The sequence below is a fragment of the Mauremys reevesii genome, linkage group 2 (assembly GCF_016161935.1).
Source record: "Mauremys reevesii isolate NIE-2019 linkage group 2, ASM1616193v1, whole genome shotgun sequence".
Classification (NCBI taxonomy): Eukaryota; Metazoa; Chordata; order Testudines; family Geoemydidae; genus Mauremys; species Mauremys reevesii.
Genome location: NC_052624.1, coordinates 71,802,894 through 71,826,664, shown reverse-complemented (window position 1 = coordinate 71,826,664; position 23,771 = coordinate 71,802,894).

Sequence of the window (23,771 nt, the reverse complement as noted above, 5' to 3'; positions counted from 1 at the left end):
GTCCATTGTCCTTGCTGATGGGCCATCAGCCCTGTTATGGCTTTTCCATTGTTGTAGCTGAACTGTTAGCAGTGGGCGTCACACAAAGTACCATAGTTGAAATACAGATACATAGTCAATATTCCTAACTTCAGATACAAAAATGATACAGGCATATAAATTGGATAATCACATTCAGTAAATTATAACCTTTCCAATTATATCTTACAAGACCCATTTTGCATAAAGTACATCTGAGTTCCATCATATTCATATTATAAGCATATTTTCATAAAGAATATGGAATGAAACATCACACTGATATTGCAATTCTTTCCAAGTCCTCAGGTCTAAGATTCTGCAGTAAATATGTTTAGATTTTTACTGCATGTTATCAGTTCTAAGGCAAAATCTTTAGTGATCCTAGCAAGGAGTAGGGTCAGACCTTTTCCTCCACTCAGGAAAGTTACAAAAAGAGACAACTGAATAGGACCAGCACTAGTGTCTTGAACTAGGATCAGAGAAGCAGTATCTGGCCTTGGAGAATGATCCTTAATGAATGTTGAACTACAACATTCAGCAGCTTAAAACAATCCTCCTCTTCACCTTTTGAACTATATCATTCCCATCTTTAAGTAAACTCACCAGCTCCCTGTCTCTTTGACAGGGTTACTGGCCTAGTGGATGGGGGGAAGATGCAGATGTGATGTATCTTGATTTTAGTAAGGCTTTTGACAGTCACACATGACATTCTCAATGCAAATTAGGTAAATGTGGTCTGCATCAGGGGTTTCCAAATGTCCATAACCCCCTTCTGATGACAAAAATTACTACATGACCACAGGACGGGAGACCAAAGCCTGATCCAGTCCAAGCCCCATTGCCCTGGGCAGGAGGGCCAAAGCCAAAGCCCAAAGGTTTCAGCCCTAGACACGGGGCCTGTAATCTGACCCCTACTACCCAGGGCTGAAGCCCTAGGACTTTGGCTTTGGCCCCAGCAAGTTTAACACCAGCCCTGGTGACCCCATTAAAACGGGGTCATGACCCACTTTGGGGTCCCAACCCACAGTTTCAGGACCGCTGATCTAGATGAAATTACTACAAGCTGGATACACAACTGGTTGAAAGACCGTCCTCAATAGTAGTGATCAATGGTTCATTGTCAAACTGGGAGGGCATATCTAAAAGGGATCCTGCAGGGGTCTGTTCAGGATCCAGCACTATTCAATATTTTCATTAGTGACTTCGATAATGGAGTGACTAGTATGCTTATAAAATTTGCAGATGACACCAAGCTGGGCGGGGCTGCAAGCGCTTTGAAGGACAGGATTAGAATTCAAAATGACCTTGACAAATTGGAGAATTTGTCTGAAATCAACAAAGATGAAATTCAGTAAAAAGACAAGTGGGAAGTACTACACTTAGGAAGCAAAAAATCAAATCCACAAGCACCAAATGGGGAATAAATGGCTAGGCGGCAGTACTGCTGAAAGGCTCTGAGGGTTATAGTGGGTCACAAATATAATATGACTCAACAATATGATAGAGCTGCAAAAAAGGCTAATATTCTGGGATGTACTACCAAGAGTGTTGTACTTAAAACATGGGAGGTAATTGTTCTGCTCGACTCAGCATTGGTAAGGTCTCAGCTAGAGTACTATGTCCAATTCTGGGCACAACACTTTAGGAAAAATGTGGACAAACTGGAGAGAGTCCAGAAAAGATCAACAAAAATGATAAAAGGCTAGGAAAACCTGACCTATGAGGAAAGGGTTAAAAAACTGGGTATGTTTAGTCTTGAGAAAAGGAGATGGGGGGGGAAGGGGCGGGGACCTAAGAAGAGTCTTCAAATATATTAAAGGCTGTTATAAAGAGTATGGTGATCGTTGTTGTTCATGTCCACAGAATGGTGGGTGAGGTAATATGTTTTATTGGGCAAACTTCTGTTGGTGAGAGAGACAAGCTTTTGAGCTGCACAGAGCTCTTCTTCAGGTCTGGTAGTCAGTTATGACATAAGAAGCCCGTGTTTAAAAGAGAGAAGTTTTGTGCTGCTGTTGTTAATTTGTATTGCGGTAGTGCCTAGGTGCCCCCAGTGGTTTCCCCAGGAATTGAAATTAGTGGGGGTGTTCGAATTTACAGGGGGGTATCAGGACCAATGAGATATATAAAAGAGATATGAATAAAGTAAATGTTTTGTTAGGATTATGCAAATTTAACATAAGAATAATGCAAGTTACACCAAAACACATAAGAGGTCTAGATTTCTAAAAAAAGTATTGAATTTAAATTGACTTTTGAAAAGTAAGCCATCATGGGGTAAGAGGAAAGTCCTCTCATGGATCAGTAACTGGTTAAAAGATGGGAAACAAAGGGTAGGAATAAATTATCAGTTTTCAGAATGGAGAGAGATAAATAGTGGTATCCCTGAGGGGTCGGTACTGGGACCAGCGCTGTTCAACATATTCATAAATGATCTGGAAAAATGGGTAAACAGTGAGGTGGCAAAATTTGCAGATGATACAAAACTATTCAAGATAGTTAAGTCCCAGGCAGACTGCGAAGAATTACAAAGGGATCTCATAAAACTGGGTGACTGGGCAACAAAAATGGCAGATGAAATTTAATGTTGATAAATGCAAAGTAATGTACATTGGAAAACAATCTCAACTATACATACAAAATGAAGGAGTCTGAATTAGCTGTTAACACTCAAGAAAGATCTTGCAGTCATTGTGGATAGTTCTCTGAAAACATCCACTCAGTGTGCAGCGACAGTCAGTGATTCCCAACATTCTGTTTGCTTTTTTAAAAAGAACAGGAGCACTTGTGGCATCTTAGAGACTAACAAATTTATTTGAGCATAAGCTTTCGTGGGCTACAGTCCACTTCATCAGATGTAGCCCACAAAAGCTTATGTTCTTTTTGCAATACAGACTAACACGGCTGCTACTCTGAAACATTTGCTTTTTTAAGAAAGGGATAGATAATAAGACAGAAAATATCATATTGCCTCTATATAAATCCATGGCACATGTATACCTTGAATACTGTGTGCAGATCTGGTTACCCCATCCCAAAAAAGACATACTGGAAATGCAAAAGGTACAGAGATGGGCAACTAAAATGATGAGGGGTATGAAACAGGAGGAGAGATTAAAGTGACTGGGAATTTTCAGTTTAGAAAAGAGATGACTAATGGGGATATGATAGAGGTCTACAAAATCTTGACTGGTGCGAAGAAAGTGAATAAGGAAATTTTATTTAATCCTTCACATAACACAAGAACTAGCAGTCACCCAATGAAATTAATAGGCAGCAGGTTTTAAAAAAAACAAAAGGAAGTATTTCTTCACACAATATAAAGTCAACCCAGTGAACTCTTTGCCAGGGGATGCTGTGAAGACCAAAACTATAACAGGATTTTAAAAAGAACTAGATAAATTCCTGGAGAATAGGTCCATCTGTGGCTATTGGCCAGGATGAGAGGGATGCAACACCATGCTCTGAGTGTCCCTAGCCTGTTTGCCAGAAGCTGGGAGTGGGCAACAGGGGATGGATCACTTGATGATTCCCTGTTCTGTTCATTCCCTCTGAAGCACCTTGTCTTGACCACTGTTGTAAGACAGGGTACTGGGCTATATGGACCATTGGTCTGACCCAGTGTGACCATTCTTATGTAAAAATTAATTATAATAAAAATGTTTAGTACAGAAACTCCCCAACATAATGACCTCCCAAGATAGCAACAATGTGAGATAACAACCTTGGCAAATACTGCATTTAAAAAATCTTGGCCTACTGGGAAACATATTTATATAAGTTTCCATTCCCAGTCACAAATCTAGCATTCTGGAGCAAAGTGACTAAAATATAGCCCAACAAACAAATGTTTATTTAACATGCCCCTCACTTTTCCCTCCACCGCACTCCACTCACCCGTGTTGTCCTTGGTCAGTGGAGACTCAGAGTTCAGAGGTGCTTTCATGTGAGTACACCTTCCAGGTGGGGGACAAAAAGGCACAGTTCGCTCTGGCCACGGCTGTTCGTTGTGCCACCGTTCACTCCACCACTCTGTTGCCAATGGCCCTGCACAGTCACCTTCTGCTGTCACCTACCACTGTGACCTCTGTGAGTTGGTCTCTTGAGGTTCCACCAGCTCTCAATGATTTCAGCTGAGCTCTCAGTGCGGGAATCTCGCTGCTAGTGCAGTCTGGGCTGCCTCTTACACAAAAACACTGTACCCACAGGAACACTGTCCCCACAACAGGACTAAGCACTTAGACCTGATTGTCAGTAATTTCAGCTGCAGTGGTCACTTAACAGAACAAAAGACTATCTATGGAGCCTAATCAGCTCTGTCTTTAAACAGTGGAGAGGGACAGGTCCCCACCCTCTCTCTTGATGCCTTCAGATCATCACAGGCTAAGTACAGTTCTACTGCCCTTTACTCATACAATAAGAACAACATTTCATCCTCCCTTCCCCCCACATTCAAGTGGTTTGTAACCCAACCCCAGCCAAAATCTATCATTTGGACAACACAGCTCTGTTTGCTGGATACCTAGGTAGATTAGGTGTGAATGTAAATATAATCTGGCCCTGAAGCCTTAGCCCCCAGCTCATCACTAGCTGTCAGGGAGAACTCATTTAGACTTTGCTTACAAATCATCATTTGAAATTATTAGGTTGGCCAACATCACCAAAATGAATGCACTGACATCATAAAAAACAGCGGTATAAGGAAGCAAGGAAGCTAGTCTATGTTCATACTTTTCAAATCTATTATACTTTTTCAGATACACATATTTTATCATACACTGTATAAGCTTTTAAAGTGTGTATTAATGTTTCAGTTTAAATTCAGATTTCCAATCAGTCACTAAATTGGTATGTAACTAGCTCACAAAACTGGGGGGGGTGTTGGGAAAATTCAGGGGGGGTGCAGGGAAATCACTGGGTGCCCCAGTCACGGATTGTGTTCAGAGCTGTACAAACAGAACAAAAAGATGGTCTCAGCCTAAAGACCTTATATTCTAAAGTAGTCTTAGCCACATGCTACTCGGGACTACACCTTAAATCCATTCAGAAGCTGAACTCAGTGCAAAATACAGCAGCCCACTTGTTAAGTGAAGTATCTCTGTGGTTATTTGTACACTGCCATTAGACAGGAGCCAGCTGACCCAGGCTCATGGAGTTCAGGCTAAGAGGCTGTTTAACTGCCGTGTGGATGTTCAGGCTCAGGCTGGAGCCCAGGCTCTAGGACCCTGTGAGGTAAGAGGTTCCCAGAGGTCAGGCTGCAGCCCAATCATCTACAATGCAATTAAACAGCCCTTTAGCCTGAGACCCTTAGCCTGAGTCAGCTGGCACAGATTGGACACCGGGTTTTAATTGAAATGTAGACATACCCTATGTGCACATGGTACCAGCATTCTGGGGCCTGCACTGGCTGTCTACTGGGTTGTAGGTGGAGTTTAAGGTGTTGGTGTCCCTCTACAAAGCCCTATTAGGCCTGGGATCTGCTCTCCCTGTGTGATACATCAGAGGGTGCTCTCAATCTGAAGAAAGGGAGACTTGGTAGAAAGAGAACTGCCAACAGAGCAGTCTCTGTGAGTTTCCTCTTGACTTGGGAATTCTCTTCTTTTCCCCTCTTAGTCTGAAATACCCAGATGTGTTGATTTCAAAGCACACTACATCCTTTTTAACAAGCATTTGGGAGTGAGAAGGGTCTTTGTGGAAATCCAAGGGATGGGAAAATTTTGTTATCCCTGCTGACTGCTTGCTTTATGGGGGGGGGATGTTGCTTTTTTATTAATTATTATTATGTACTTTGTTTTCAGCTAATGGGGGAGGGGAGAGGCTAAAAATAAAGGATAAATTGAACAGAACGGTACATTCATTAGGGTTCATATATATCCATACCTTGCTTATTCACTAGCACGTTTCATTCTGACTATTTGCTATTCAGAAGAAAATCTTTTTATTTGGAGATCTACCAGTTGGGCTTCCTTAAAGGTGACCCACAAAGAAAATCAGATACACACACTGAATATCCCCATTAAATAGGCCTTGGGGAGGGATTATTCAGCACAGAAATAAGTTCAGTTTAGTGTGGAAAATATTTTCAAGCTATGACACTGTACGGTTTGCTAAAGGCATTCTTTATCATAGAAGATTAGGGTTGGAAGAGACCTCAGGACGTCATTTAGTCCAACCCCCTGCTCAAAGCAGGACCAACCTCAACTAAATCATCCCAGCCAGGGCTTTGTCAAGCTGGGCCTTAAAAACATTTAAGGAAGGAGATTCCACCACCTCCCCAGATAACCCACTCTAGTGCTTCACCACCCTCTTAGTGAAATAGTTTTTCCTAGTATCCAGCCTAGACCTCCCGCACTGCAACTTGAGACCATTGCTCCTTGTTCTGTCATCTGCCACCCCTGAGAACAGCCTAGCTCAGGGGCAGGCAAACTTTTTGGCCTGAGGGCCACAATGGGTTTCCAAAATTGAATGAAGGGCTGGTTAGGGGCGGCTGTGCCTCCCCAAACAGCCAGGTGTGGCCCGGCCACCAACCCCTATCCAACCCCCCCTGCTTTTTGCCCCCTGACAGCCCCCCTGGAACTCCTACACCATCCAACCCTCCCCCATTCCCTGTCCCCTGACTGTCCCCCAGGGACTCCTGCCCCATCCACCACCCCCTGCTCCCTGTCCCCTGACTGCTCCCAGACTCCCCACCCTGACTACCCCCCACCACCAACTGCCCCCTGCCACCTCATCCAACCCCCCTCTCCCTCCTGACTTCCCCGGGACCGCTGCCCCCACCCCATCCAACCCCTCCTTCCTGACTGCCCCCGGGACCCCTGCCCCCACTCAAGCTCCCCGTTCCCTGCCCTCTGACTGTCCTGACCCCTATTCACACCCCCATCCACTGACCACCATCCCGAACTCCCCTGCCCTTTTACCGTGCTGCCTGAAGCACCAATGGCTGGCGGCACTACAGCCGAGCTGCCCGGAGCACCGGCTCAGGCTGTCCAGCCGCCCAGAGCATTGCGCCACCGGCGCGCTGAGGCTGTGGGGGAGGGGGAGCAGCAGGGGAGGGGCCGAGGGCTAGCCTCCTGGGCCAGGAGCTCAGGGGCCTGGCAAGAGGTTCCCACGGGCTTGATGTGGCCCGCGGGCTGTAGTTTGCCCACCTCTGGCCTAGCTCCATCCTCTTTGGAACCCCCCCTTCAGGTAGTTGAAGGCTGCTGTCAAATCCCCCCTCACTCTTGTCTTCTGCAGACTACCTTCAAAGGATCTGATCCTGATGTCCAGCTGAATTCAGTGCAGGTCATTGGGAGGGTACAAAGTTGACATAGAGCTCACATTTACACTCTTCCAATTCTGGGCCATCGCAGGCAAACCTGTTTTCAATCCGTAACATATCAGCTGGTATAAGGACAACCTTCAGGTGTTCTAACTACCCCAAAGGACCAAAAACACAAATAGTTATTGGAGCATTGTAGGATTATAGGTGTGGGGAATAAGAGTATTACATTTTATGAATATCCTATGTAACTCAGCTTGCCTGTTTGCATGGAGGTAAGTCAAAGGAGACCGTTATGAGGAAATAAAACAGGAAATGAAACAATGATAGAGATAACACACCTAGGGAAAACAGTCTCAAGAGAGTCAAGATACCAGTAAGAGGTCCAATAAGTGGAAAATGCATCTGCTGTCTCTTGACTTATACTTAGAGTGTAAGCTCCATGGGGCAGTGACCATCTTTTTGTTGTGTGTTTGTACAGCACCTAGAGCAATGGAGGCCTAGTCCATGACTGGAGCTCCTAGACACTGCTGCAATACAAATACAGCTTCTGCTGTAAAAATTGTGGTGGAAGCCTAATATTGTGGAATCTGAAATATCGCAAGTTAAGTAGGCCTTACATAGAGGCCTTTATTGTTTTAACCCTTTGTTTCTGATTGCTATGTACCTTTGGATAAATAACTAATGCTTTGTTTACAAGAAGGTGTTTGAGAGTCACTTTAAGCAGCTGCTGTCACAGGCTCCTGGAGGGAAATGGCTTGCAGGTGCCAAACACACTGAGGCCTGTCAGGTTAACATGGTTAGTAAACAGAGTTGCAGCCCAGAAGTGGTAGAAATGCCAGGTTGAATCTAGAGGGGAGTGAAGGTTGCAAAACCTGTCCCCAAAGGAGTGCACTCAAAAAGCACTAAAAGGGGTCACAAGCAATTCATCTTGTAACATGACAAATGGCTGTGCTCCCTCTGCCAGAAACAGAGAGAGTGAAGGTGTAGGAGCCTCTTATATTGGCTTCATAGTGCCAGAGGATCCCCCTTGAAGTGGGGCAATCCTCCCAGGACTAGTGATTCTTGTTATGCTCCAGAATACACTATGGTCACACCCCATAGAAAATGCTAGCACAAGAGGTCTTTAGAAAGCCAGGTAGTACCAAAGGATTTCATGCAGGAAGGAAACAAATTTTAAAATAAGGTAAAACTTACTTGATGAATGCTCCTAATAACGTGGTTAATGAGGGTACTTACTGCATATTTCTAGGGTTAATTCAGTTTTCATTATAGCTTGCAGTTCTTCATGAAAGCATCTGCTTTTATTTGATTTCTGCTCTTTAAATAACTAGCCATCTATAAAACAGTACAGGCTGTTGTAAAGTAAAGATAGAGTCAAATTGCACAATAAGGAGATGATCTACTCTTCTGTAAATCTACATAATAAATTCCAGTTGAAGCTCAGCATACTATTTGTGTTGTCATTCAGGATTGCTGCTGCCACCATAGAAATACTGTGCTGATCATTTTAATCAGAATATAGTGTATTCCAAGTGATTCCTCATCAACAGACACTCGCTTCTTTATACTGAACTGTATTTGTGTCCCATAGTCCCAACTCATTTTTTAAAAGTGTTTTTCATTAAAGCAGATTATTCTATGTAAATATTCAAATCCTTTATTATTTCATTAAACACAGTGTTGCTTCAAAGCAACAGGCACTTTTCAGAAAGTCACAAGAGAGAGAAAAACCAATTATCTATCCCACAATGCCAGTTGCAGTTAGATATCAGACTTTCAGCTAAACTCTACTGGCTCACAAATTCACAAGTTGAAAAGCATCCCCTCTTTGTAACTGCAAAATTCACTCAGGAAAGTAGAGTATTTGGGGAAGGCTAAAGGTAGATAACTAACTGCCAAACTCATCTCTGGGTCAATCTTTCATCCTCATACAAGACCTTTGATCTATGGCAGAATTCTCACTGATGGAGTTATAGGCAGGCAAACAGAGGGCAGTATCTGAGCCCCTCTTTGTGTACTGACTGCTTGTTACAATATAATTTGACACTCTGTCACCACTGACAATAACTCCCCTACCGTCATCTTAATGAAATATATTTTATTCCTCATTGCATGGAATGCTCTTAGAAGTCTGAATCTGATGTATTTCCCTTAAACCTTTTGTCTTTTATTAACCAAGATTGATTTCCTCTCCCCAGCATGCAAGTACAGACAAACATGGTGTGTTTCAAAGTAGAGATAAAGCCATTATGGTTCCAATTTGCTGACAGCCTTCTTCTTGCACAAGCATCAGTGACAGTATCAGCAGAAGTGTGCGCATCTGTGCAAATACCTCTATCTGCAGCTAAGCCAGCAAAAGATAGTGCCCATTTTTTATGGGCCCCACAGAAATTGTGACTATGCTAGTATTGGTAATTTTAACTGTCTATTGGGTTACTAAAAATGTATTGGTAGGTCAAATATTGGCCTAAAGTGACTCTGGGGAATTTAAAACTTTTTGTATCTTTAACTTTTCATGTGAGTGAATAATAAAGTAAAGCAATGGACCCTGTGCACTAAAGTCAAAGGCTGCCAAGAGAGTCTAAAAAGGGAAATTTAAGATTTACTGATCTTTATTCATAAAGCTAAGGTGAAATAATCGTCAACAGCATTTGGCTATTGACTTACATAGGTGCATTTACTTGGGGAATGAGAGAATTTTATTTATTTGCCATTTTGAACAAAAAGCAAACATCTAAGTTTTTATGCTACAGGTACTTGTTTATTAATATGTGTTCTGCTAGCTTTTCCGTCTGTTGATGGAATCCACTAGTCCTCACCTGGTGTTAAATGCAGAAGCATGAAGTAGTACTAACTGGGCCAGTTATTTGCTTCTTTCTGGAACACATTTTGCTTCATATCTTCTCCCATCTGCTCCACACACAGTGCACACTGTGCTCACCAAAAATGGTGAGCTTCTGCACACCAAGGCTAAATATTGCTGTTCTGGGAGCTGAATCCACTTGCTGCTTGCCCCAGAACAGAGGATGAAGTTTGGTTCTTTAACTTGGATCTCTAGCTCTTACACATTCCATTATTTCACACCTATTTTTCTTGCTGTGGGGTTCCCTGGCAACAGAGGAAAGGAAGGCTCTGGAAATTATTCCCTTTCTCCTAACCCCCCTCTTGTCAGGATCTAAGAGCTTTCTGCATCCCCCTGCTGCATGACATAGAGAAGACCAGAAAAACACACAAAAAAGCACATTCAGCAACATGGTTTCACTCTTCACAGGAGTTCCTCCACAGCAACATCATCTAGTCAGGATCTATTGTTTTGGGTGAGGAGCAGGACTGAGCCTGGGAGTAACTGTTCTATGTTGTAGTCTCCCCTGCCTCATAGTCAGTATTTCCTCTGATTTTCTGAGATGATGTCACTATTTCTACAAGCAGCATTAGCTCTGATCTGCACTCTTCCCTTCCTGTGAAAGGGGAGGACATAGAGGTAGCAGAGATAACCAGTTACTTATAAGGGAGCCATGCAGCCAGGGGAGAAGAATGTCCGACAGCAATGAAAAGTAGCTTGCCCGGAAGACAGAAGCTGCGCCGCCGCGGACAGCTAAACATAGAAGGTGCTGCCGAATTGCCACCGCCGCGGAAACGCGCGTGCGCCCTAACGGCACACGGACTGCCCCCCTCCCGTCCGCGGCGGCAATTCAGCGCGCTGCTCGGGGGCAAAAACATAGGAACTGCCACCCCTTGCAGATTGCCACCCCAAGCACCTGCTTGGAATGCTGGTGCCTGGAGCCGGCCCTGCCAATCACCCTTAGTCTCAGTGTGGTGTGGCCTAGTGGTCAAAGTCAGTATGGCTGCCCTCTCCCTCAGGGCTGTGTGGCCCAATGGCCAAAGTCAACTTAATGGCCCTCTTCAGCAGTGTGGGGCAACAAACAAAAGAGAGTCTAGGAAGCTTGGGCCCTCAGGCAGGGTGGAGCGATGAACAGTCCAGGGGCTCAGGCCCTATGGCAGGGCAGAGCATCAAATGGTCTAAGCTCAGGCCCTCAGACAAACAAACAGTCTGGCATTCTACCTCTGATGAATGGCAGACAAACACAGCGCTCTTAGCCGAAGGTGAAGATGCTGCCACCCCAGGGGTGGGGTTGGCAGCCAGGAGAATAGGGATACCCAGGCCCACTTTACTCCACCAGGTCCCAGCCCAGGACCCTAACTGTGGAGGAAGGTTCTGCCACTGGGTCAGCAGGGATCCAGCCACAATACCCTGACAGCACCTGGCCTAATAGGTCATCCCTCTCAGCCACTTCCTACCCCACCTCCTCATGTAGTGGTCTAGACATCCCCAGCATCTCAGGGTTCCTCCTCTCCAGCAGCTCCTGGTGGTTTCAAGCTGTCATGGGCATCTACTTGCATTTAAGTGTGGCTAGCTTCCAAGATCTAGAGAGTCAGCAGCTACCAGGCTAGAACCAGTGACCTGCATCCTCCCCTCTTTAGCAGTCAGCCCTGACTGAGCTGAGCTGCTCCCTTTTATACCTAGTTTCCAGCCGGAGCCTTTCCAGCAAAGCCAAGGGGGTGTGGCCTCCTCAAGCCCATAGGGTAGAGTTAACCCCTGCTGGATCAGTGCAGGGCATCCCTCATCACAGTCCCCCTTGTTCTCCTGTTATGGGATAGAGATAACAGAAGTTTCCAATCTTCCTTCTCTATACGATGCAGTATTTTACACTTGTGTCCTGTCCCCTTATTCATCTCATTTCTAATTTAAACAGTCCCAATCTGTTCAGTCTCTTTTCATGAGAGCTTCTATGTCCTTGATGATCCTCATCATCCTTTTCTGAACCTCATATTATTCACCATCCTATTCCTAAAGCATCCTGACATCTATTAGCTTTTTTTAAACCACAACTGCACATTGATCAGCTATCCACAATGATGTCTAGGTCCATTTCTGGAGTTAATGCACTTAGTTTAGGCAGAACCCTCTAAGGGGTCTGGGTAGCTTAAGTTTTTTCCCTCCAGTTTGTACTGCTTTTCACTTATAGGAAAAGCAGCAGCCCAGGCTGGGGAGGAGGTCTGAGCTGAAGTTTGTTATTTTATTGTTAGTTGCTATATTTATGAAGCCAAATGTCAGGAAGTAGGTGAGTTTGAATTGTATGTTATGTATGGACTATATCTAAGAACAGTCTGGGAAAGGTACCTGCTCATTGTGGAAGTAAAACAACAAGCTAATCTTAAAGAGAAGTGTAAAAGAAAAAGGACAATGCCGTTTTCAGAAAAAAAAACTCTTCTGTATTCTCGCCAATTTTTTCTGTTGATAAATAGTTTTTTTAAATGTTCTTCAAATGCCTGCTCACAAACCCAGCTCATGCTGGAAAATGATACAGGTTCTTGCCAATCCTGTGCTAATTAAGCCTGTTTATATTCTGTCTAATTGACTACAGTACATCCTTCCAGGAACCCTGCAAACAACTCACAGCCCAGCTCATCATTTTGTTTTATTACATCTGTGCCAGTCCTGCTGCTAGAGTTAAAGGTCTGTCAGCATTTCCAATATAATAAATACTCTACTCTTGGAGGTTTATAAATCAAATTTACCAATTTGCTTCAGCTGAAATTTGGTACACCAGATTTCAGCTTGATGATGTGGGGATTTTTCTAGACATGAGTGCACCAGTATAGCTTCAGTATGAACGTACCTCAACCTTCACTCAAAATGCAAATTGTACCCTGAGGTTCAAAGACATTTGATTAAACTTTTTCATTAGTTTTTTTTTCCTTACTTCTCTGCTTCCAATTTCCACCTAGAAGCAAAGTAATGGACTGGGCACCCAACTGGAAATGAGCAGCACTGGAAAGCTCCTTACAGCCTTTTCTCATAAATTTACCAGCCCAAATTAGTAGACCCAGGAAGTTCAAATGGTGTAAATAAGGATCTAAACTGAAACTCCAAAACCTTTCAGTGTTTGCCCATCTTTTTCCCCACTTTGCTTTATATTCTGAATTAGAGAAGTACAAAATGGAAAGAGAGGCGTTATAACTCGTGTTCTATTTTTTCTGCTCATACAGCATAAATAAAAATACTTCTATTTGTTTTTAAAAACAATACAAACCAACACAAATACTCCCCACCTTTCACATTCAGTAGACACATAAAGGTGGGGATTTTGAAAGAGGCCCTTCAAGAGGTTTGTGCCCAATTCACACTGAAATTCAATAGAAGTCAGGTGCCTCCTGACTTTAGGCCACTTGAACACCCCAGTCAAATTATACAAGTAAACAGTCAATTAACACTTAGCCATTAATACAACACTTCAATTGAGAGAAACAGCATTTTACTTGAAAACACAAAAGCTAGAGGTTCCAATCGGTGTTTAATTCTTGTACCTGCACCCAGGACTTCGGATGCATGCATTTAAAAACAAAACTAAAACAAACCCATAACAAAGGGAAAAAAGTTCTGAAGTAGTGCCAGAATTCACAATCTGATTAACCAAGCTCCAGGTACTTCTGAATCTACTCCAATTAACCCACATCCTCTAGTGGATCACAGATTTCACGTACAGAGCCATATTCATCCCTGGTGTAAATCTTTTGACTTCAGGGAGCATCTATAGAAATTGATTTGTCCCATAGTGACCCCACATATATTAGGCACATATATCAACTAAACACTGAAAACACTGCATGCATCATCAAGAGATCCAGCCAATGTGGAAGGGAACTTTTGACCAGATTTTTACTCATGTGAGTAGGCCCATGAAGCCAGAGCAACACTTTAAAATCAACTACATTACTTAGAAGAGTAATGATTATTTGCATGAGTAAGTACAGCAGGATTGGGCCCAATGTTAGCCTCCATCCTGTGCCCCACTAATGATGCTTCCAAGCCCAGCTATTGTGAAATCAAAGGGTTGGGAGCTGAGAAAATTTGGGGGGGATCTTTGTTCAAAACCGTTCAGGCCCATTTTGTTTTTCTAGTTTGCCAATGCATGACCACTGCATATTTTCTCTCCCCCAGAGGCAGACAATTTCAGCTTGCATAATACTCTTATTTCATGTACAAAAAACTGAAAATTGCATTCTATACTGCTGGCTTTGAATTCAGTCAAAACATTCCTAAAATTTATAACAGACAGCTAGAAATGCAAATTAAAATTCTGTTCATAGATTCTTACAGGATGTTTGGTACACCTAATACAGAATCTAGATATGCATTACATGATATATGAGAATGGCTTCAAGTCATACTTTTTGTTACTCCTTTATAACCACTATAATATCTGGTTTTACAGAGCTGCCTTATGACATATTCATGCCATAGAAAAAGCCCTTCTAGTCTTATGAATAAAAAAAAAAATACACCTATGCAAAAAAAAAAAAAGCCAGACATCTGTAGCGTGAGGCTGGGAAACCATATTCTGGACAAAGGGAGACTCCACCTGCTCAAAAACAGAATCAGCTACACTCATTAAAAGTTTAAGGGGTCTCAGCTGTAGGTTCAATATGCACCCATTTTGCTAAGTGAATGAATTTCCACATGGTGAGAAGAATGTAATTGTAACTAGTGACATTTGTCTTGCATGTGTGTGACCTCCTTTGCGATGCCATTGAGAAGAGCTGCACAAGATGCTCAGTCGGGTGCCACAAATGGACTTGGATTCATTCTGATTAAACTGCAGTCTTCCATCTGAGCGTGTATAACATATACACAGGTCTACACAATTCACTACATTCCACTGCAGCATTTATGATTATTTTAAAGCACTGCATGAGCATCTATAATTGTCCCCAAAAGAGCAGCTTGAACAATTTTGATAATTTGTTGAAAGTGATTGAAAACTTACTCCATTTAACAGGAGAAAAAATTACCTATTTCCTGAGAGCTTTGGCCCACTAAAATAGTTTCTCAAATATTCATGTCCCATCCAAGTATCTTTGATTGTATTAAAATAACTTGGAATATCAAATACGAGCATATTTCTGATTATTCAAGAAGTAGTAAAGAAGGAAGAAAGCTACTTTACAGTCTTAAACCTTGATCCTGAAAACATCTATGCATGTGTTTCAGAACATGAGCAGTCCCAAATAATGAATTGGATTCACTGGATTCAACTTGGCTTGAAGTTAAGCATGTGTGTAAGAGTTTGTAATGTCAGGCCATTACACTGATGTCTCACACAGTTGATATTATAAAGGCTAACTGTTAGGAAATGTACAAGAATAAAACAAATGCTACGTTTCACATGATGAAAAACCACCAATGGACACTGTGTTGCTCTGTGAAGTTAACATGTAGAATGGTTTTCAGCTGTAGGTATGCTAAGCAGTCACAGGAGTCTTAAGTTCTCTGTTTGATGAAATAGCTAAGGGCCAGATCCTGCCAGGTGCTGAGCATCCTCAGCTCTCACTGGCATCAATGGCAGATGCAGGCTCTTTGCACCTTCCCTGGCTGGGATCCAAGTCAGTAAATTTAGGCAAAACATGTACTTACTTTCTCTCTTTTCATGACAAACGAAAAATCTGACTGATTAATGGTTCAATGCAGCGTCCATTGAAGTCAATGGAGTAGTAAGATCACATTCTCAAAGCGGCTAGTCAGGAAAGCTTGTTCTGTCCCCTCCCACAAGAAATTTTTACAAATTTTCATTTTTCTCACCAAAAATGTGTCACAAATGTTGTTTCTTGACCAAAAAGAATATGAAAAACCATTTTTTCAGGTTTAAAAAAAAAAACCCTGGAAAATGTTTTCAGTTTTTATAACCAAAACAAATTTAATCTTTCTATTTGAACCAAAAAAAAAGTATTTCCTTGTCGTAAAACTGGAAAACTGCAAGAAAAGCAAAAATGTTTGCTTACTTTGAAAAGCCATTTTTCAGTTAAAAAAACACCACAGCAAAAACTTTGACCAGCTCAACTTTTTCCACTTTGTGATTTCAGCCATCTCAACACAGCCAGCAACACAACTACTGAGAAACAAATATTTTTAGCAAATGTTTTTTCAAATTATTTTGTTCTATTTTCCCTCAAAAATTTTAGTTTCCAACCAGCTCTACCCTTCAGTTATATCTTTTCCTCCCAGACGCAGGGCCAATAACAGCAGAGACAACAGAAGCAACACCACTTCTTTGGGGGGCAAGGGAACATAAATATAGGCCCCGTTCCTGCAATATGGTGCAGCCAGACAAAGTCTTGCACCCCCCCAGAGGCCCATTACCATTCACCGGACTCCATTCGAGCACAGGGTCCAGCTGTGTGCGTCTCGTTACAGGATCAGGGCCTAAATGCTAAAACCACCAAGAGGCATTTGCAAGAAAAGAAACTTAGGGCAGGTCTACTCTTAAAATGCTGCTGCGGTACGGTACAGCTGTACCAGTGCAGCTGCGCTTCTGTCCTGCTTCAGTGAAGATGCTACTAGGCTGACGGGAGAGTTTCTCCTGTTGGCATAATTAATCCGCCTCCACAGCACAGTGCTGTGTACACCGGGAGTTAGGTCGCTATAACTGCACCACTCAGGGGTGTGGGTTTTTCACGCCTCGGAGCAATGTAGTTCTACCAATGTAAGTGTGTAGTGTAGACCTGGACCGAAACTTTGACATGTTTCAAAATAGAGGCAATGAAATGCTTCAGAGCCATCATTTGCATGAGATTGTTAGATCTAACCATGTCATTGTTGCAAGCCACAGGTAAAATACGACTTTTGTATTTAGCATGGCTGGGAGTCATAGAATCATAGAATCTCAGGGTTGGAAGGGACCTCAGGAGGACATCTAGTCCAAACCCCTGCTCAAAGCAGGATCAAACCCATCTAAATCATCCCAGCCAGGGCTTTGTCAAGCCTGACCTTAAAAACCTCTAAGGAAGGAGATTCCACCACCTCCCTAGGTAACCCATTCCAGTGCTTCACCACTCTACTAGTGAAAAAGTTTTTCCTAATGTCCAACCTAAACCTCCCCCTCTGCAACTTGAGACCATTACTCCTTGTTCTGTCATCTTCTACCACTGAGAACAGTCTAGATCCATCCTCTTTGGAACCCCCTTTCAGGTAGTTGAAAGCAGCTATCAAATCCCCCCTCATTCTTCTCTTCTGCAGGCTAAACAATCTCAGTTCCCTCAGCCTCTCCTCATAAGTCATGTGCTCCAGCCCCCTAATCATTTTTGTTGCCCTCCGCTGGACTCTCTCCAATTTATCCACATCCTTCTTGTAGTGTGGGGCCCAAAACTGGACACAGTACTCCAAATGAGGCCTCACCAGTGCTGAATAGAGGGGAATGATCACATCCCTCGATCTGCTGGAAATGCCCCTACTTATACAACCCAAAATGCCATTAGCCTTTTTGGCAACAAGGGCACACTGTTGACTCATATTCAGCTTTTCGTCCACTGTAACCCCTAGGTCTCTTTCTGCAGAACTGCTGCCCAGCCATTCGGTCCCTAGTCTATAGCAGTGCATGGGATTCTTCCATCCTAAATGCAGGACTCTGCACTTGTCCTTGTTGAACCTCATCATATTTCTTTTGGCCCAATTCTCTAATTTGTCTAGGTCCCTCTGTATCCTATCCCTGCCCTCCAGCGTATCAACCACTCCTCCCAGTTTAGTGTCTTTAACTCTTCTAGGCTAAAATGTCATTCACACCATTTAAAGTTATGAAATCCAAACCATTTTACAATTCTCAGCATCCAGGTTCTTTACAAATAGTTACAGTACACCCATGCTGAGCGAGTTTTAGCACAGGCGGTCCTTCTGCCCTTTAATTAAGTGGGGTCACATGCTCTGATTCCTTTCAGCAAGGTTTATAAACACTTTATTGCCTAGCCACTTGTGTAAAAGAAATACTCACTACCACTTATTCAAACACTTTTACTGAGCATTTTACCTGGTCTTGAAATTGCTAGGAATAGATCAACATGTTCCACACAGTCACAAAGTATGAGGAGGCAGAGCAAGATGACAAAGGTCACAGAGAGAGAGCACCCTCCCCATTTCTTCAGTCCTGCAAATCCTCAAATAATTGAGCTGGAAAGAAGTAAAGATGAAGAAACTGATTTGGCCATAGTAATCCTGAAGGAAATAGGAAAAGGTAGGTTACTGCTCTAATACTAAACAATTTGAAGACATTTAAAAAAAAAAGAAAGAAAGAAAGCTTGTTGACTTGGATGCCAGCACCACTGTGAAAGAAGACAGACTCAGTAATGCCGCAGGTGCCACTGCAAGCCTCCAAGAAGATAAAGAAATTAATGATAAAAAAATAATTCTACTAGTAGGCAAAAATAAACTATGAGAAAACTACCATAGAATCCTAGAATGTTATGAGAGTGCAGAAATTGGCACTTTTATATATACACGACTTACATGAAAAGTTAGATATCGGAGGGGTCATGATATATGGAATGGCTATCAGTCATAAACTGGTGGCATTCCTTAAAGAAATCTGCAAACTATTCACTCAAACAAATGGGCTTGCAAACAAGTTGAATCCCTTGTTTACCAAGGACCACATCCTTTCTGGAACTGTGTAACAGGCCTCTTCACCGTGAATGGTCCCTTCAAATATATGTTAACCACTTTTGCTAAACAATCAATTCCACCTTCTATTTAGCTGTGACACTCTGAGGGCAGGTCTACACTATCACATACATAGGCGCAGCTACACCGATGCAGCTGCACCACTGTATCATGTGTGGTAAAGATGCACTATGCTAATGGGAGTGCGCTCTCCCGTTGATATAATTACTACACCTCTGTGAGAGGCGTAAGCTATGTTGGCAGGAGAGCGTCTCACACCAACATGGCGTGGTGTGGACGCCACTTTGTCGATGTAACTTGCATCGCTCAGGAGGGTGCCGTTTTCACACCGCTGAGCGACGTAAATTACATCAGTTTAAACGGTAATGTAGACCAGCCCTGAGTAAATTTCCCAGACCTAAAGAAGAGCTCTGTGTAAACTCGAAAGCTTGTCTCTCTCACCAACAGAAGCTGGTCCAGTAAAATATTATTTTACTCACCTTGTCTCTTCCAGAAGCAGCTAGTAGCTGAATAATACACGGCACTATAAATAAGGCAGCGAGTTTGTCATGTAGGTCATGGAAGTCACAGATTCCGTGACTTTCTGTGACCATGATTTCTGCAGCAGCCAGCCACACTGGCCACTGCCCCTGCCCCACCACCCAGGACTTTGGGTGGCGGGCTCAGGGCTGGGGGTTTGGGGTGGGGGTGAGAGCTCTGGAGGCACTTACCTCAGGGGGGCTCCCCAGAAGCAGCAACATACCTCAGCTCCTAGGGGGAAGTGTGGCCAGTGAGCTGTACGCACTGCCTCCACCTGCAGGCACTATCCCCGGCTCAGCTCCTCCTGCACCTAGGAGTTGAGGGATGTTGCCACTTGTGGGGAGGCACGCAGCCAAGCAGGGAGCCTGCCAGTCCCCCCACCCCCCAGCAGCAGCGCAGGTCCCAGGCTACATGCCCTGCCTGCCCCCCGCCCCCCCGCCCCAGCACCTGCAGCCCACCCTTCCGAACACCCACAGCACACCCCGGTCTGCCCCCTCCTCTGAGCAACCGCGGCATGCCCCAGGCTGCCCCCCTACCCAAGATTTAGTCAGAGGTATATAGTGCAAGTCACGGACAGGTCACAGGTTGTGAATTTTTGTTTACTGCCTGTGACCTGTCCATGACTTTTACTAAAAATACCAGTGACTAAAATGTTGCCTTAACTATAAATCCATCCAGGATTGGGAAACCTTTCTTCCCTGGGTCTCTAGTTTTAGAAAGAGCTCAGACTTGGCTTGCCTAACCCTGCTGAGTATTCTTTATAAATTGTTAAATTTTACATGCCAGTTTTAAAATGGCTTTGGAAGGGAAAAATCTATTATTTTTTTAAATTCCAAAAGTTTTTCCACTGGGCATTTTAGAAGATGTCAAAATTTTTGGTCAGGTTAAAAAAAAATTCCTTGCCAGCTGTAGTATTAGGCATTTTACATATTCGGTAAAATTAAGACTATCTTGAATAAGATAAGAGATTCTTTTTTAGCAAGATTGCCAGAACCTCTGACTTTATTCAATCAACAGGGCTCCTGCCAGATAATGAAAGAGAGAGAGCATCTTCCAGGAAAATAAGGCCATCTGGTAGTCCCAAATAGAATAAATAGTTGTTGATTAGATCAGTTGAATGGGCTGTGCAAGTTGTTATTTGATTTTGACTAAGGAGTGTCCTAGCAGTAGAGAGGATTGACCAAGAGACTCATAAAAAGAAAGCACTATTACAGATGGAAAATGCATTACAATAAAATCTAATTTTTAAAAGGCAAATGGTGTATTTATAATTGGGGAAATTATTGGTTCAGTCACATGTTTTCAAAAACATTTTTTATTTAAATAGAGAAAACTGACTGATGATTATGAAAAGGTCTGGCTCGTATATAAGCCTACATGACTGAACAGTTTAGGACACCTTTGCCTCATCGTCCTCTCTCATATTAATACTCCCAGAAAAAACCCAAAGAGTGGAGAAAAGAACTAAGAGTTCTCCCTCAAAATTTTCACACACACACACACTACAGTCTTTAGGTTCCTGGGGCTCCTAAGATCTTCAAAGAGCAGGAAGAATTAGCAGTCTCCACAGTAGGTTCTTGTCCTATTCTAAACTCCACAGAGAATTGTATAAGGATCCAAGTGTGAGCAGGGCGCTGACACATCAGCAAATACATATCACGCTCTTTTAAGGCTCCCCTAAGGAAAAGCCTGCAGAAGAACTAATGCAGCCTAAGCAGGTTCCCTTCATAAGGGGTGATCTGCCAGCTGGCGAATGCTATTGTGATATGGCTTTATTGGAGCATCCTATCAGAGACCCACAGGGTAAACAGGAACTGAAAAGTCAGAGCATAGGCACAGATTATCTCCAACAGCTCCCAAAGACAGAACCATTGCTCCACAGGGAGCAGCCTCTAAGCTGCCACTCGCCCCATGACCAAATCAGGGTTTTTCCATGGGAGGAAGTGATGCCCCCAAAAGTCCTGCAGCTTCCCAATGTGGAGTTCAATGTCCCTGCTCCAAACATTATGAAGTTCCTGTCCTTTCCCAGCTAAGTCTTCTCTGGTCTATTATTCTGCTCAACACGTTTTTAAGGGAAATTAGGGCAAAGAATAACTCTAATTTATTTAATTTCCTGCCAATTACGATACTGATAAGGTCATTTTAGGGCTTGACTACACGCACACTTAGTTCGCAGCAAGCTGGGGTGTGAATCTACCCTGCACTAGTCTGCTATGCATTAATAGTCCATGTGGACCCTGCTGATGTGCACTAACAGTTCCTTAGACTTTGATCTAGTCCCATTTCAAAGCAGGGTAAATCAAAGTGCACTAAGGAACTGTTAGTGTGCCACAGCAGGGTCCACACAGATACCTAGCCCTGGTCTACACTACGAGTTTAGGTCGAATTTAGCAACGTTAGATCGATTTAAGCCTGCACCCATCCACACGATGAAGCCATTTTTGTTGACTTAAAGGGCTCTTAAAATCGATTTCAATACTCCTCCCCGACGAGGGGATTAGTGCTGAAATCGACCTTGGGGTAGTGTGGACGCAATTCGATGGTATTGGCCTCCAGGAGCTACCCCAGAGTGCTCCATTGTGACCGCTCTTGACAGCACTCTCAACTCCGATGCACTGTCCAGGTAGACAGGAAAAGTCCCGCGAACTTCTGAATGTCATTTCCTGTTTGGCCAGCGTGGTGAGCTGATCAGCACAAGTGACCATGCAGAGCTCATCAGCACAGGTGACCATGCAGTCCCAGAATCGCAAAAGAGCTCCAGGATGGACCGAATGGGAGGTACTGGATCTGATCACTGTTTGGGGAGACGAATCCATGCTATCCAAACTCCATTCCAAAAGATGAAATGCCCAAATATTTGAAAAAATCTCCAAGGGCATGAAGGACAGAGGCTATAACAGGGACCCGCAGCAGTGCTGTGTGAAACTTAAGGAGCCATGGCATTAAGGGGTAGGCTGGGTCCCCAAGGATAACTATAGGCATTTCAACATCCCCAACTGTTATTTTCTGGTCTGGAAAGTAAGTCCCTTGCTGCAGCCATTCACACAGACCAGAGTTCCTAAAGATGCGAGCATCCTGTACCTTTCCCGGCCATCCCACATTGAACGTTGGTGAAACGGCCCTTATGATCCACCAGTGCTTGCAGCATCATTGAAAAGTACCCCTTTTGGTTTATGTACTGGCTGCCTTGGTGCTCTGGTCCCAAGATAGGGATATGGGTTCCGTCTATCACCCCACCACAGTTAGGGAATCCCATTGCAGCAAAGCCATCCACTATGACCTGCACATTTCCCAGAGTCACTACCCTTGATAGCAGCAGCTCAGTGATCGCGTTGGCTACTTGGATCACAGCAGCCTCCACAGTAGATTTTCCCACTCCAAATTGATTCCCAACAGACCGGTAGCTGTCTGGAGTTGCAAACTTCCAGAGGGCTATCACCACTTGCTCGTGAACTGTGAGGGCTGCTCTCATCTTGGTATTCTTGCACTTCAGGGCAGGGGAAAGCAAGTGATGAAGTTCCATAAAAGTGCCCTTACGCATGCGAAAGTTTCGCAGCCACTGGGAATCATCCCAGACCTGCAACACTAGCGGTTCCACCAGTCTGTGCTTGTTTCCCTGGCTCAGAATCAGTGCTCCATAGCATGAACCTTCCCCATTACCACCATGATGTCCAAATTGCCAGGGCCTGTGCTTTGAGAGAAGTCCGTGTCCATGTCCTTGTCACTCTCGTCATCACGTTGCCGTCACCTCCTCGCCTGCTTTTGCAGGTTCTGGTGCTGCATACACTGCAGGATAATGCATGTGGTGTTTACAGTGCTCATAACTGCCGCGGTGAGCTGAGCGGGCTCCGTGCTTGCCGTGGTATGGCGTCTGCGCAGAAAGAAGGCGAGAAACGATTCTCAGCCATTGCTCTCGCTGAGGGAGGGGGGCCTGACGACATGTACCCAGAACCACCCGTGACAATGTTTTTGCCCCATCAGGCATTGGGAGCTCAACCCAGAATTCCAATGGGTGGCGGAGACTGCGGGAACTGTGGGATAGCTACCTACAGTGCAACGCTCCGAAAGTCAACGCTAGCCACGGTACTGTGGACGCACTCCGCCAACTTAATGCACTTAGTGGGGACACACACAATCAACTGTATCAAACTGATTTCTAAAAAATCGACTTCTATTAAATTGACCTAATTTCATAGTGTAGACATATCCTCAATGTGCGGTATGCTACTGCAGGGTAGCTTTACACCCCAGCTTGCCACAAACTAAATGTTTGTGTAAACAAGTCCTTAGACAGCCTGAGCTGTGGAACATTTTCCCTCCTTATAAAAAAAAAAAAAAAAAGCCAGGAGAAGCCAGCATTTAGTCCCCCCGCTCCCTCTGAAAATAAAATAATAATGGCTTTAAAAAATGAATAAAACTTCTCCGGTGCTGGAGAGAGGCTGCTATCATCACACTTTTCTTATT